Raw genomic sequence first — 11,832 nt, 5'->3', positions numbered from 1 at the left:
CTTCACTGCCGGTTGGCGTTGACGCAAGACCAACGGCTTCATCGTCGTTCGCCTACATGCCCGAACCTCGAAGATCCCGTGGAACGCCAAGTACCACTATCCATCTCCGAGGATTTCTCCAAGTACCGCACCGGACACCAAGTTCATCTACGAAAAACGTGTACAACTACCGTCACCGTGTACAACTACTTCCACTATCGTTGCCCCGAAGGCGTTGGATTCTTCAAGTACCTCTCCGAAAACGAACATGTACCACTACTTCAACTACTTCCACTACGACCGTTGCGAGAACGTCTACTTCCTCTTCATTGCACCGAACTCGTTCCGCCCCGAAAATACACGCTTCAAAGGTATAACCAACGAGACGATCACCCGTGGACCGAGTGTGTGTGTTGTATGAGATGCCCGTGCTTGCACCGTGTCCAAATTGTCGCTTGCGCATTCCTTCTCGTTTGCCATGCCACCGACACGTGGGAACCCGGTTTCTGGGATCACCCCACCATCTTCTGCATGTTTCGCACATCCGCACACTTGCTCTTTTGCACCGGTATCTCAATGAGTTATCGGATCATCAGAATGTTGCCGTGGCACCATTTTCGTTATCGTTGTCGTGGCACCATTTTCGTTATCGTTGCCGTGGCACCCTTTCTTTCCGCCACGGTGACAAATGCTTCATAACATGCTCATGTCAACATTTTCATAAAAATTGCATAAAACTTGTATATGTCATCCGCATGATAAGAACAATTAGAATATTTAAACTTGTTGTTGCATTAAATTGCTAAATGCATATGGGGATTTACCGGATTTGTTGTTTTTATATCCGGCCCCATTTAAATTGTTTAGACGGTGTAGTTTAATTATGCTTCACTACTTGCCATGTTAACCAACATTTAATATCGATGAGTAGCATAACCGAGAGAGAACTAAATAATTAATGTGGTGTTTTGTCAATATGCAACTCCTTGCATATTGAGCTCCACTTAACTTGTAGTATTGTTTGTTGCACTTTGCCATGCCATGCCTCATTAAACTGGACATGCATCATACTTGATTGTGCTTCATGCCATGTTTATGTGATGGTTGTTTACTATGTTGTTTGTTTCTTTCCGGGTTGCTTCTCTCGTTAGCTTCGGTTTCGTTCCGGAGTTGTGAGGATCCATTCGACTTCATCCGTTTGTCTTCTTCATGGACTCGTTCTTCTTCCTAGCGGGATCTCAGGCAAGATGATCATACCCTCGAAATCACTACTATCTTTGCTATGCTAGTTTGCTCGCTCTTTTGCTATGCCAATGCTACGATGCCTACCATTTGCTTGTCAGCCTCCCAAATTGCCATGTCAAACCTCTAACCACCATGTCCTAGCAAACCGTTGATTGGCTATGTTACCGCTTTGCTCAGCCCCTCTTATAGCGTTGTTAGTTGCAGGTGAAGATTGAAGTTTGTTCCTTGTTGGAACATGGAGATGTTGTTCCTTGTTGGAACATGTTTACTTGTTGGGATATCACAATATATCTTATTTAATTAATGCATCTATATACTTGGTAAAGGGTGGAAGGCTCGGCCTTATGCCTGGTGTTTTGTTCCACTCTTGCCGCCCTAGTTTCCGTCATATCGGTGTTATGTTCCTGGATTTTGCGTTCCTTACGCGGTTGGGCTATAATGGGAACCCCTTGACAGTTCGCCTTAAGTAAAACTCCTCCAGCAAGGCCCAACATTGGTTTTAACATTTGCCACCTAAGCCTTTTTCCCTTGGGTTCTGCAGACTCAAGGGTCATCTTTATTTTACCCCCCGGGCCAGTGCTCCTCTGAGTGTTGGTCCAAACTAGAGCACCGTGCGGGACCATTCCTTGGCAACTTGGATTATGTCGGTACCTGTATGCTTCGCTTATCCGGTGTGCCCTGAGAACGAGATATGTGCAGCTCCTATCGGGATTTGTCAGCACAGCGGGTGGTCTTGCTGGTTTAGTTTTACCCTATCGAAATGTCTTGATGTACCGGGATACCGAGTCTGATCGGAGTGTCTCGAGTGGAGGTCTATTCCTCCGTTGACCGTGAGAGCTTGTCATGGGCTAAGTTGGGACACCCCTGCAGGGATTTAAACTTTCGAGAGCCGTGCTCGCGGTTATGTGGCAGATGGGAATTTGTTAACGTCCGGTTGTAGAAAACCTGAAGTTGACCTTAATTAAAATACATCAACCGCGTGTGTAACCGTGATGGTCTCTTCTCGGCGGAGTCCGGGAAGTGAACACGGTGTTGGAGTTATGCTTGACGTAGGTTGCTATAGGATCACTTCTTGATCATACTTTTATCGACCGTGCTTTGCCTTCTCTTCTCGCTCTCATTTGCGTATGTTAGCCACCATATATGCTAGTCGCTTGCTGCAGCTCCACCTCATTACTACATCCTTCCTATAAGCTTAAATAGTCTTGATCTCGCGGGTGCGAGATTGCTGAGTCCACGTGGCTCACAGGTACTTCCAAAACCAGTTTGCAGGTGCCTATGTTATCGAGCAGGTGACGCAACCAAGCTCGAGGAGGAGCTCGATGAAGATCTTGCCCTTTGTGTTGTTTCGTTCTAGTTGATCAGTAGTGGAGCCCAGTTGGGGTCGATCGGGGACCTTTGTCGCATTTGGGGTTCTTCTTTTATTTTGGTTCCGTAGTCGGACCTTGATTGTATCTGGATGATGTAATGCTTTATTCATGTAATTGTGTGAAGTGGCAATTGTAAGCCAACTATGTATCTCTTTCCCTTATGTATTACATGGGTTGTGTGAAGATTACCTCACTTGTGACATTGCTTTCAATGCGGTTATGCCTCTAAGTCGTGCTTCGACACGTGGGAGATATAGCCGCATCGAGGGCGTTACAATGTGTGTGTGACCTTCTTAACTTCGTGTGTGTGGGAAGGACATGTCTTGCACCTTGTATCTCATTTACTCAAGACTATGTTGATCCTTAATTCTCATCCTTATATTAGTCTTCTCAAGTGCTTTGACGTGATTCATACACATCACTTTGGTTGTGCCTATTCTTAGGTTGCCTCATTCACATGTTGCTCAACCATATGCTTGTTGCAAATGCTAGGCTTCTTTTCTTATCTATGCTTGCTTGCAATTGTTTTGTGTTCCTATTGATTTTGGGGGAGTGATGATCCTAGTTTGCACACATGTATCCAAATACAGAAAATATATTCTAAATAGTGCACAAATCATGGGGAGCTTCTCTATTTTACTTAGAACACTCCTTTGCCCAAATCATAATATTCTTTTTATCTTTTTGGCTCGTTGGATCTTTTGATTGCTTGCTTCACTTTGTGTTATGCAAATCAGATCAATTTGTGCCATGTGTTTTGTGCCATGTGCCTTGCTATTATGACTAAGCTCAAGTTGTATAATAGTGGACTCACTTGTGGATATCATGTTCTTATCAATTACAACCTTTTTGTGTATGCGAGTACCTTTGTGGATGCATATCATGCTGACTATTGGCCACTTAAAACCTGTATACACTAGAAAGCTCATATCCTTCTGTGGTATCATTTATTCCTTGTCGGCCACTTGGTTTGGTTCATTTTGACTCTTTGGTTGTTAGTAAGAGGTTGAAAGTGAGTGCACGTATGCATTGCATATATCCTTGCACACTCATGTGTTTTGGATGCATTTTGGACCCATACTTGACATGATGATCACATTGGATATTCCTACTATATCTTGTCCAAAATATGTTCTTTGGATCTTTTGAATGTTTTCCTCCCATGTCTTTCATATCATAGTATCTTGTTGCATTCTAGATCCTAAATATGGTTTGAGCTCCTCAAATTTGTCATCATTGAATATGTGCATTCGATTTCACTCACATTTTTGTGATTTGCACACATTAAGGAGGAACTTATACTATATTGATCTTCTAGAATTTTTCATCCATTTTGGCATTTGTTGCCAATGGGGGAGAAGTTTAGAGGGTTTAAGATAAGTATTTTTGAAGTATTTGTGTTTATTCATGCATATCTACCCTAGTTACATGTGCTTGTTGCATGAATGAGTATATAGAGAAAGCTTCACCAAGTTTACATCAACCAATATATGCATATGAAATTCAAAGTTCATTCACACATGCATATATTGTGGGGGAGCTTGCTCTATATATTGTGGTCTATTAACATCAAATGCTTGTGTAGTGTTTTGATGATTAGTACAACCGGTTTTGATATCATCAAGTTTCTTTGTGATACTTGATGCTATCAAAATCAAACCAAGTATACAATTTATCCTTGGATAAATTGCATTCTTGATTGAAATTCATTAGACAAACCCTCTTGTTGAGATTGTCATCAATTACCAAAATGGGGGAGATTGAAAGTACATATAGTCCCCATGTATGGTTTTGGTAATTAAATGACAATCCTAATGGACTAATGTTTGCATTGAGATATACATTTGAAGGAAAGTTCCATTTGCAATGCATGAAGAATATTGGATGAATTGATGGATGAAATCCATCAACATAAATATATGCATTGGGACTTGATAATGAATGACAATTCCTATGAAGAAACAATGAAATCAAGTTATATAGGAAGGTTTGTTCCATGGGTGATGCAAGGAGATTGAATGGATTCAGAATGAATGCCATATACATATAGTTGTGCATCAAGATTGATCATGGAGCAAAGATAAATGTTGACCAACATGAAGATCGAAGATTGAATTCAAAGATGGTCAACACACAAGCGCAAATCATGTGCCACATGAGGTCTTGTGGTATGGTTAGAATTTGTCAACTGCTCTTTGTGTACTAACCCATTCTATGTGTTTTCTATGTCTGTATGGGTTAGGTAATTCTCATGGACTTACAAGAAGAGAAAGATTTCAAGTTCCCACAAGAGGATGACATCAAGTGATGATGATCATGGTTTACAAGGGCAAGTTCAAGATAGGCAGTCTGGAGAATTGCATGCTTGAAGCTTGCAGATGATCATGTGATGGACACGTGAAGATGAATACAAAGCAAAGCTTCTCGCATTGTGTATGGGGGAGCTACTTGAAGACTTCATCAATGTCATGCCTTCAACTTGATCCAAGAAGAAACATCAACATCAAGCTCAAGTAAAAGGCTCGAGTCAAAGGTATTAGTTCCTTTGACGTTAGTGTTGTGGAATGATGACCACCGAAGAAACACATACACTCAAGAATGGATTTGCGATAGCTATGTAGTGTAGCTCTATTATTATTCTTGAGTTATAGGGATCCCGCACTATTAAGAGGGGATCAAAGGGTTTCGTGATGGATTTGCTCAAGTTAACATCTTCTTTACACAATTCCACTCCTATCCTATATACGAAACAAAATCCAAAGCCAAATAGGTTTCCCAAATATATGATAACACCTTTGCATATTTGGCATCCTCAATTTTGGTTGATCTTGGATGGTTCTCTATGTGAGGACCTGGGGTTTTCCCATAGCTTCAAAACGAGCCTAAGATCATCAAAATCGGAGTTTGTATGAAAAAGTTATGCATGTTTTACTTTCGGTATGCTGGCTCTTTTCTGCGGGGACGGAAGTTCCGGGCAGCCCGGAAGTTCCGGGGGGCGGAAGTTCTGGGCAAGTTCCGGGGAAAGTTCCGGGTTAACTAGAGAGTTTGCACATATGTGTCCAATAGGGGGCCCGGAAGTTCCGGTCTTGCCCAGAAGTTCCGGGCTGTGTTTTTCTGTGCGTAATGGGCAGATTTGGTGGGGCACTATATAAGGCACCCTTCTTCCCCATCGAGGCAGATCTTTTGGATCTGAGATTTCCCCATTCTTTTGAGCTCTATCCTCCTCCCCCAAGCCTCAAAACTCCAATCGATTTGGGCGAAAACTATCCCATGGATGTAGGGTTCATTGGTTGACCTCCTCCATTGTTCCTCTCCTCTCCCATCCCTCCATAGCATTAGTTGCTTTTGGTGGGATTTGAGAGAGAGGGATTTGAGCCTTCTCGTGCTACACCCCAAAGAGATTTTTGAGAGTTCTTGAGAGAGATTTCATCCAAGCATACAACCACTCCTCCTCTCTCTTTTGACCAAAGCAATTTGTGATTTGAGCAAGTCTTCAGCATTTCCCCCTTGATCTTGTTACTCTTGGAGGTTGGAGACTCCTAGGCGGTAGGAGTGCTCCGGTGAGGAATCAACTTGTGATTTGTCCCCTGAAAAGTTTGTGAAGGTTTGGAGGCTGCCTCAAGGTCTACCACTAGTGGTTGGGAATCGCCTTCGTGGTGATATCTCAAGGAGAATAGGGTGAGCCTTTGTGGCGTTGGTGTGCCTTCGTGGTAACATCCACCTCTCTAACGGTGACTAGCTTCCCTCCAAGGAAGTGAACATCGGGATACATCCTCGTCTCCATGACTTTGGTTATCCCTAACCCTAACTCCTTACTTGTGGTTTACTTTGGTCATTTGACCGTGCATTCACTATATCTTGTTGTCCTCATTATATTGTGGTGGTTCATTTTATTGTGTTGGCCATTTCCTTGTAGAGATTATTTAGGCCTACACTTCATATTCCACAATTCATACTTGCTACTATTGATATACTTTGTGATTAGTGTGAATTGCTAACTTGTGTCATACACTTCCATATATTACGATATTGCTCAAGTATGTTTGTGTAACTTACTTGAGTTTGCTTGTATCATTCAATCCCATATATTGTGATACAATTTGTGTAAGCTTGTATTGCTTACTTGTGGTTGTGTGTATTATTCATTTCCATATCTCGTGATATACATTGAGTAAGTTTGTGTGACTTACTTCTGCTTACTCATATCCTCGTTGTTCCCATCTTGTTTATGCTAAGTTGTTGGTGCACTTAGTGAGCCTAGTATAGTTAGGATTTGTGCCTGAAAAGTATCCGCTTAGTTTATTTCCGCATTAGGATATAGCCAAATCCGTAAAAGATTTTCAAATGCCTATTCACCCCCCCCCCTCTAGGCGACATTGTGTACCTTTCAGACACCCCAAGTCAAGTATCTCCAAGTACTCCCCCACCTCAAGTCACCACTCAGGTGCTTGATGATGATGACTATGTGGTCCAGCCAACTCCCTCTCCAAAAGCGTCGCCCGCATTTCGCAGGCTTCGCAAAGGACCAAGGCCACAAGTCGCTCCATCGAGCGTTCCAGAAGGAGAAGTGCAAGACAACTCAGTTGCACGACAAGTGTTTCCTGAAGCCACTCCTACCGTGAACATCTCTAAATCTGAAGCCAAAGGCGCTGAAGATACACCGGCTGCAACAGCCACAGAACCACAAGAAACCCGTGAAGAAGAAGAAGAACGTGTTGCCACACCCCCTACCAACCAACAAGATGTTCTCGAGGAGAATGTGTCGAACCCTCCAGCTACTCCAGTGGGGGCTGAAAATATTGAGGCGGCCACAAACAACACTACTGAAGCTAATGACATTGTCATGACTGAAGGTAATGTGGCTCCTACAGTAAATACGGTGTCTGAAGCGAATGATGCACCTACCACCAATGTGCAGTCTGAAGACCTTGTCAATGCTTCTGCTCCTGTACCGCCACCAAGGCCTCACACCATTGAGCAAGCATTTTATCAAGGCGAGCTTGTCACTGTTCGTTGGCCCATTCTGGTTCCTCCACCTGCTGTTGGGACACAATTTGATTATCATGTGGAGCACAGGCCTTAGATCCAGAAGCCAAAACCGAGGCTCCCAAGGTTTCTAGGTACTGCATCTGCGCCGGGATCATTCAACGCTAATGGCTTCATTGCACACAACACCTTCTTTGATAGCACCAAGAACCCATATTCCAAGCCAAGAGTATCATCTGATCGGTTCTGGAGTTATCAACAGCGCAGTTACTATTCATGCATACTATACAATCAGGGGTGCATCTTTCCCCATATGCGTCTAGACTGTGAAGCCATTGCAGGCCTGCCTTGCTTAGAAGAAGCCCTCAACTGTTTCAGAGATGCAGGTCTTCTATAGTTTGTGACTAATAAAGAAAATTGGAATGAAGAACTTCTGCTGCAATTCTATGCAACTCTCCACATTCGCAGCTACAACAGGGATCTGAAGACATGGGTCCTTGAGTGGATGATAGGCAATGTACACCATGAAGCCAAAGCTCTTGACATCATTGAGCTTACTGGCCTGCCCACTCTAGGTGAACTCTATGAGCCTGGTTGTCAGCTTCACCGCAATGCTTTGGTGAGCATCTTTCAGAAGCCTGAGCCCAATATGAGCCAAATGCTGAGCATGATGAAGCCACTGCCACAAGATGCTGAATATCCAAAGGAATTCTTTGTTGAAGACCTAGAATATCTGCCTCGCACAATCTATCATATTATAAGGCGAACTCTATGGCTCGTCAAAGGACATCCTTCTTCAGCAAAGCTTGAAGGCTCAATGAAGACATTGGTTTTCTATATACTCAATGGCATCAGCTTCAATGCTCAAGACTTCTTCATCAAGCAATTGGCTGCATCTGGATCTGATTTATTTGGACTGAAGTTTTATGCTCCATGGGTTATGCGCCTCATCAAGCTTCATTCTGCTGTCAACTATCAGCCGTCTGCGCGCAACCATCTGATATTCTTGCCAGAGGTTGATATGCCTGTCGAAGCCATATACCCAGAGCCTGCAAAGGAGCCAATTTACCTTCACAACGCCGATCACCAAAGCTTCACTTAGCCCATTGAAGGAGTTCTTGTTGCAACTCGTGTTTATCCTCTAGCTAGACGTACACGTGCACCTCATCGTGCCTATACTGAAGCCACTGAAAGCACAATTACTCAAAGGCCTTGGAAGAGATCTCGTGTTCTCAATGACCGAGAGCTTCTCGTTGCCCTGCATCAAAAATAGGATAAGCATCATAACTGGCTAAAGCATCAGATGCAAAGCCTCTTGGTGGATGTTAATCGCATTCGCAATCTTACCACCAAGAATGCGTTTGTCACTCATGAAACCTGTCGGAGGTCATGGAAGAGTCTGACATTACTCAGATCTGAAGCTGATCTTCAAGACGATGGCTTCATAGAGAGATTCAAGTTTGATACCACTCCTCCCAGGAACAATGTCTTGCGTCGGACTCCATCACTCGAAGATTCTAAGTACTCCTCCTCCGCGGCAACTGTTCATGCCAGAGTCCTTGATGACGATGATGATGCTACCTCGCCACCTCCAACTTCGGCGCGTATCGACACTGCACCAAGTTCGTCTGCACCACCGAACCTCAACCGCGACCCTGCTGCTTCACCTACTCCTCATGGGAACGAGTAGAGGCTCTATGTCTTAAAACCTTTTTGGTCCTTACTGACAAAATGGGGAGAAGCATATGAGTTGATAGTCTTCAAGCGGGTCCATATGGGTGGTTGCTATACTTTTGCCAAGTGCTTACAACTCTTGCTTTTGAAACATTTGGTTCTTTGAGTTGTAACACTTAAACTTGATGGTCGTCTGCTACTTTTTCTGCTATTCTGTGATGCAACGATAAATTCCGCAGGTGCGATAATAAATCCTGCATGAAGTCATCTTGCAGACGTCCATTTTTCATTATGCATGTCATTATCCTAGTTATATCTTTTCATGCATGATGTATTGTCTTCATAAGTTGAAGAGGATCTCCACAAGTACAACCTACCATGTGCATTTGCATTCCAAAGCAAAACCTTTATATGCACATCTTCAGGGGGAGCCTTTTGCCACTTACGAAGACAATATCTCAACCCTTTACAATTTCACATACTTTTATCTCCGTTGAAAACATCAACCAGTTTGTCATCAATCACCAAAAAGAGGGATATTGTAAGTGCATCTAGTGCCACCCCTAGTTGATTTTGGAGTATTGACGACAAACCTGGTTGAGGGACTAATGTGTTTGTGAGAATTGCAGGATAACACAGGTAGTAGTCCCTCATTGATTCGGTTTACCTACCGGAGATGACCCTAAAAATGTGTGAAGACATTGAAGAGAATGGTGGTCTGTGAAGCTATTCACAATGAAGTCTATGACATGAGAAGACATCGCATGAAGACTATGGAGCGCGAAGACTTAGTCGTTTCGTTGTTTCCTTTTCTTCTTTGTTGAGTCATATGAACCACCGCACTGTTAAGTGGGGTCCAAGTGAACAAAGTCAGAGTGACTAAAGTGATGCTCAACCAAATCCTATGTCTTCGAGCAAAGACAATGAGTGCAAATCTTATCCAGAGTCGAATGAGTCAGATTTACTTGTAGCCCAAGTCAAGCTATCGCGTGTGTTTGAAATCTGACCATTGGAACACATGTCAGTTCCTTAGTGACCCAGGGTCACTTTGGACAATTCAGGTCGGGTTGCCTAGTGGCTATAAATAGCCCACCCTCTACACCATAAATTGGTGGCTGCTCAGAGTTAGTGCACGGCTTTTGTCGTTTGAGAGCAACCCACCTCTGAAGCATTTGAGAGAGAATCCTTGCAAGGACAAAGCCCAAACCACCCAGAGCCCAAAGAGTGGTTGGCATCACTGAAGTCTTTCTGTCCGCGTGATCTAAAGACTTGTTACACTTAAGGACTGTGAATCCTCCAGCCGGTTAGGCGTCGCGTTCTGAGCATCCAAGAGTCATTGTGGATTGCCGGTGAACGAAGTCTGTGAAGGTTCGGAAGTCTACCTTGAAGAATTACCAGAGTGATTGGGCGAGGACTAAGTGTCCTTAGCTCAAGGGGAGTAAGGTGAAGACGCGGTCTTCTGAGTTAAATCTCAGCCTCCCTAACCATACGTACAGCTGTCACAACAACTGGAACTGGTCGAACAAATCGTTGTCCTCTCCAAGCTACTGGTTCTATCTCTTGCTTCTCTTTACTTACAGTTTGTCTTCATGAAGTCATTTCCTGCTTGCATTATCTATTTGACTTCACTGAGTGACTACTTGTTCTGATTGGCTTCATACTATCTTCCATCCTGATCCTTACTACCTAGCTGCTAATAGTCTTCGTGCTTTCACTTCATTGAATACCCAACTATGGCTTGCCTAGTGTAGTCCACCTTCACTGCATACAAATAGGGTCATTTCTATTGTTTGTCTTCGAAACTCCCATGTTTTGAAGACTTTCATAAAAATCGCCTATTCACCCCCCTCTAGTCGATATCCAGCTCTTTCATTTCCATTCTCATTAAACGGTGATGCTAAGACTTGGTACAATACTCTTGCTCCTGGTTGTGTGCGTAGTCTGCAAATTGAAGAAGAGAGTCTCCCACAAGCTTGGGGGAGGCTTCTCCAATTGCTTAATGCTTTGCCTAATCATCCATCTAAGAAAAATGAAATACTTGTGTCACATCCCTAGTCCTGGCCTGACCTATGTTTGCTTCCATGTCTGCATCATGTTTAAATTTTTGAAACTTGAACTGAGGAATTTTGGAAGCCTCAAAAACTTAAATAAAAGAGGGGCAAAGAACCCTGGAAAATGCATTCAATGTTTCCAAAATGGCCTTAAATAATGTTGGTTATATTTTGGCAAGGGTTTTGCACCAAACCAAAAATAATGAACATTTTGAGGAATATTTTGAGCACTGAATTTAAATCATTATTGTATTTGAATTTGGAATTATATTCATAATATATGGGATATATTTTCAAATAACTCTGAAATGCTTTATGTGCTGTTGGAAAAGTCCATCTAGCAACATAAATTATTCAGAGGATATCTGGCACTGTTTTGGATTTGTTTTAATTTGAAAAAAACAGTGGCAAAGTATAAAACAGAAACAGAAAAACAATAAAAGAACAGAAACTTACCTGGACTTACCTGGCGCTCACCGAAGCCCACCTGGACGGCCCAACACCTCCGGCCCAGCCCATCTCCACCC

The sequence above is a fragment of the Triticum dicoccoides genome, chromosome 3B, assembly GCF_002162155.2.
Source record: "Triticum dicoccoides isolate Atlit2015 ecotype Zavitan chromosome 3B, WEW_v2.0, whole genome shotgun sequence".
In the NCBI taxonomy this organism is placed as follows: Eukaryota; Viridiplantae; Streptophyta; class Magnoliopsida; order Poales; family Poaceae; genus Triticum; species Triticum dicoccoides.
Note: the sequence above shows the minus strand (reverse complement) of the source record.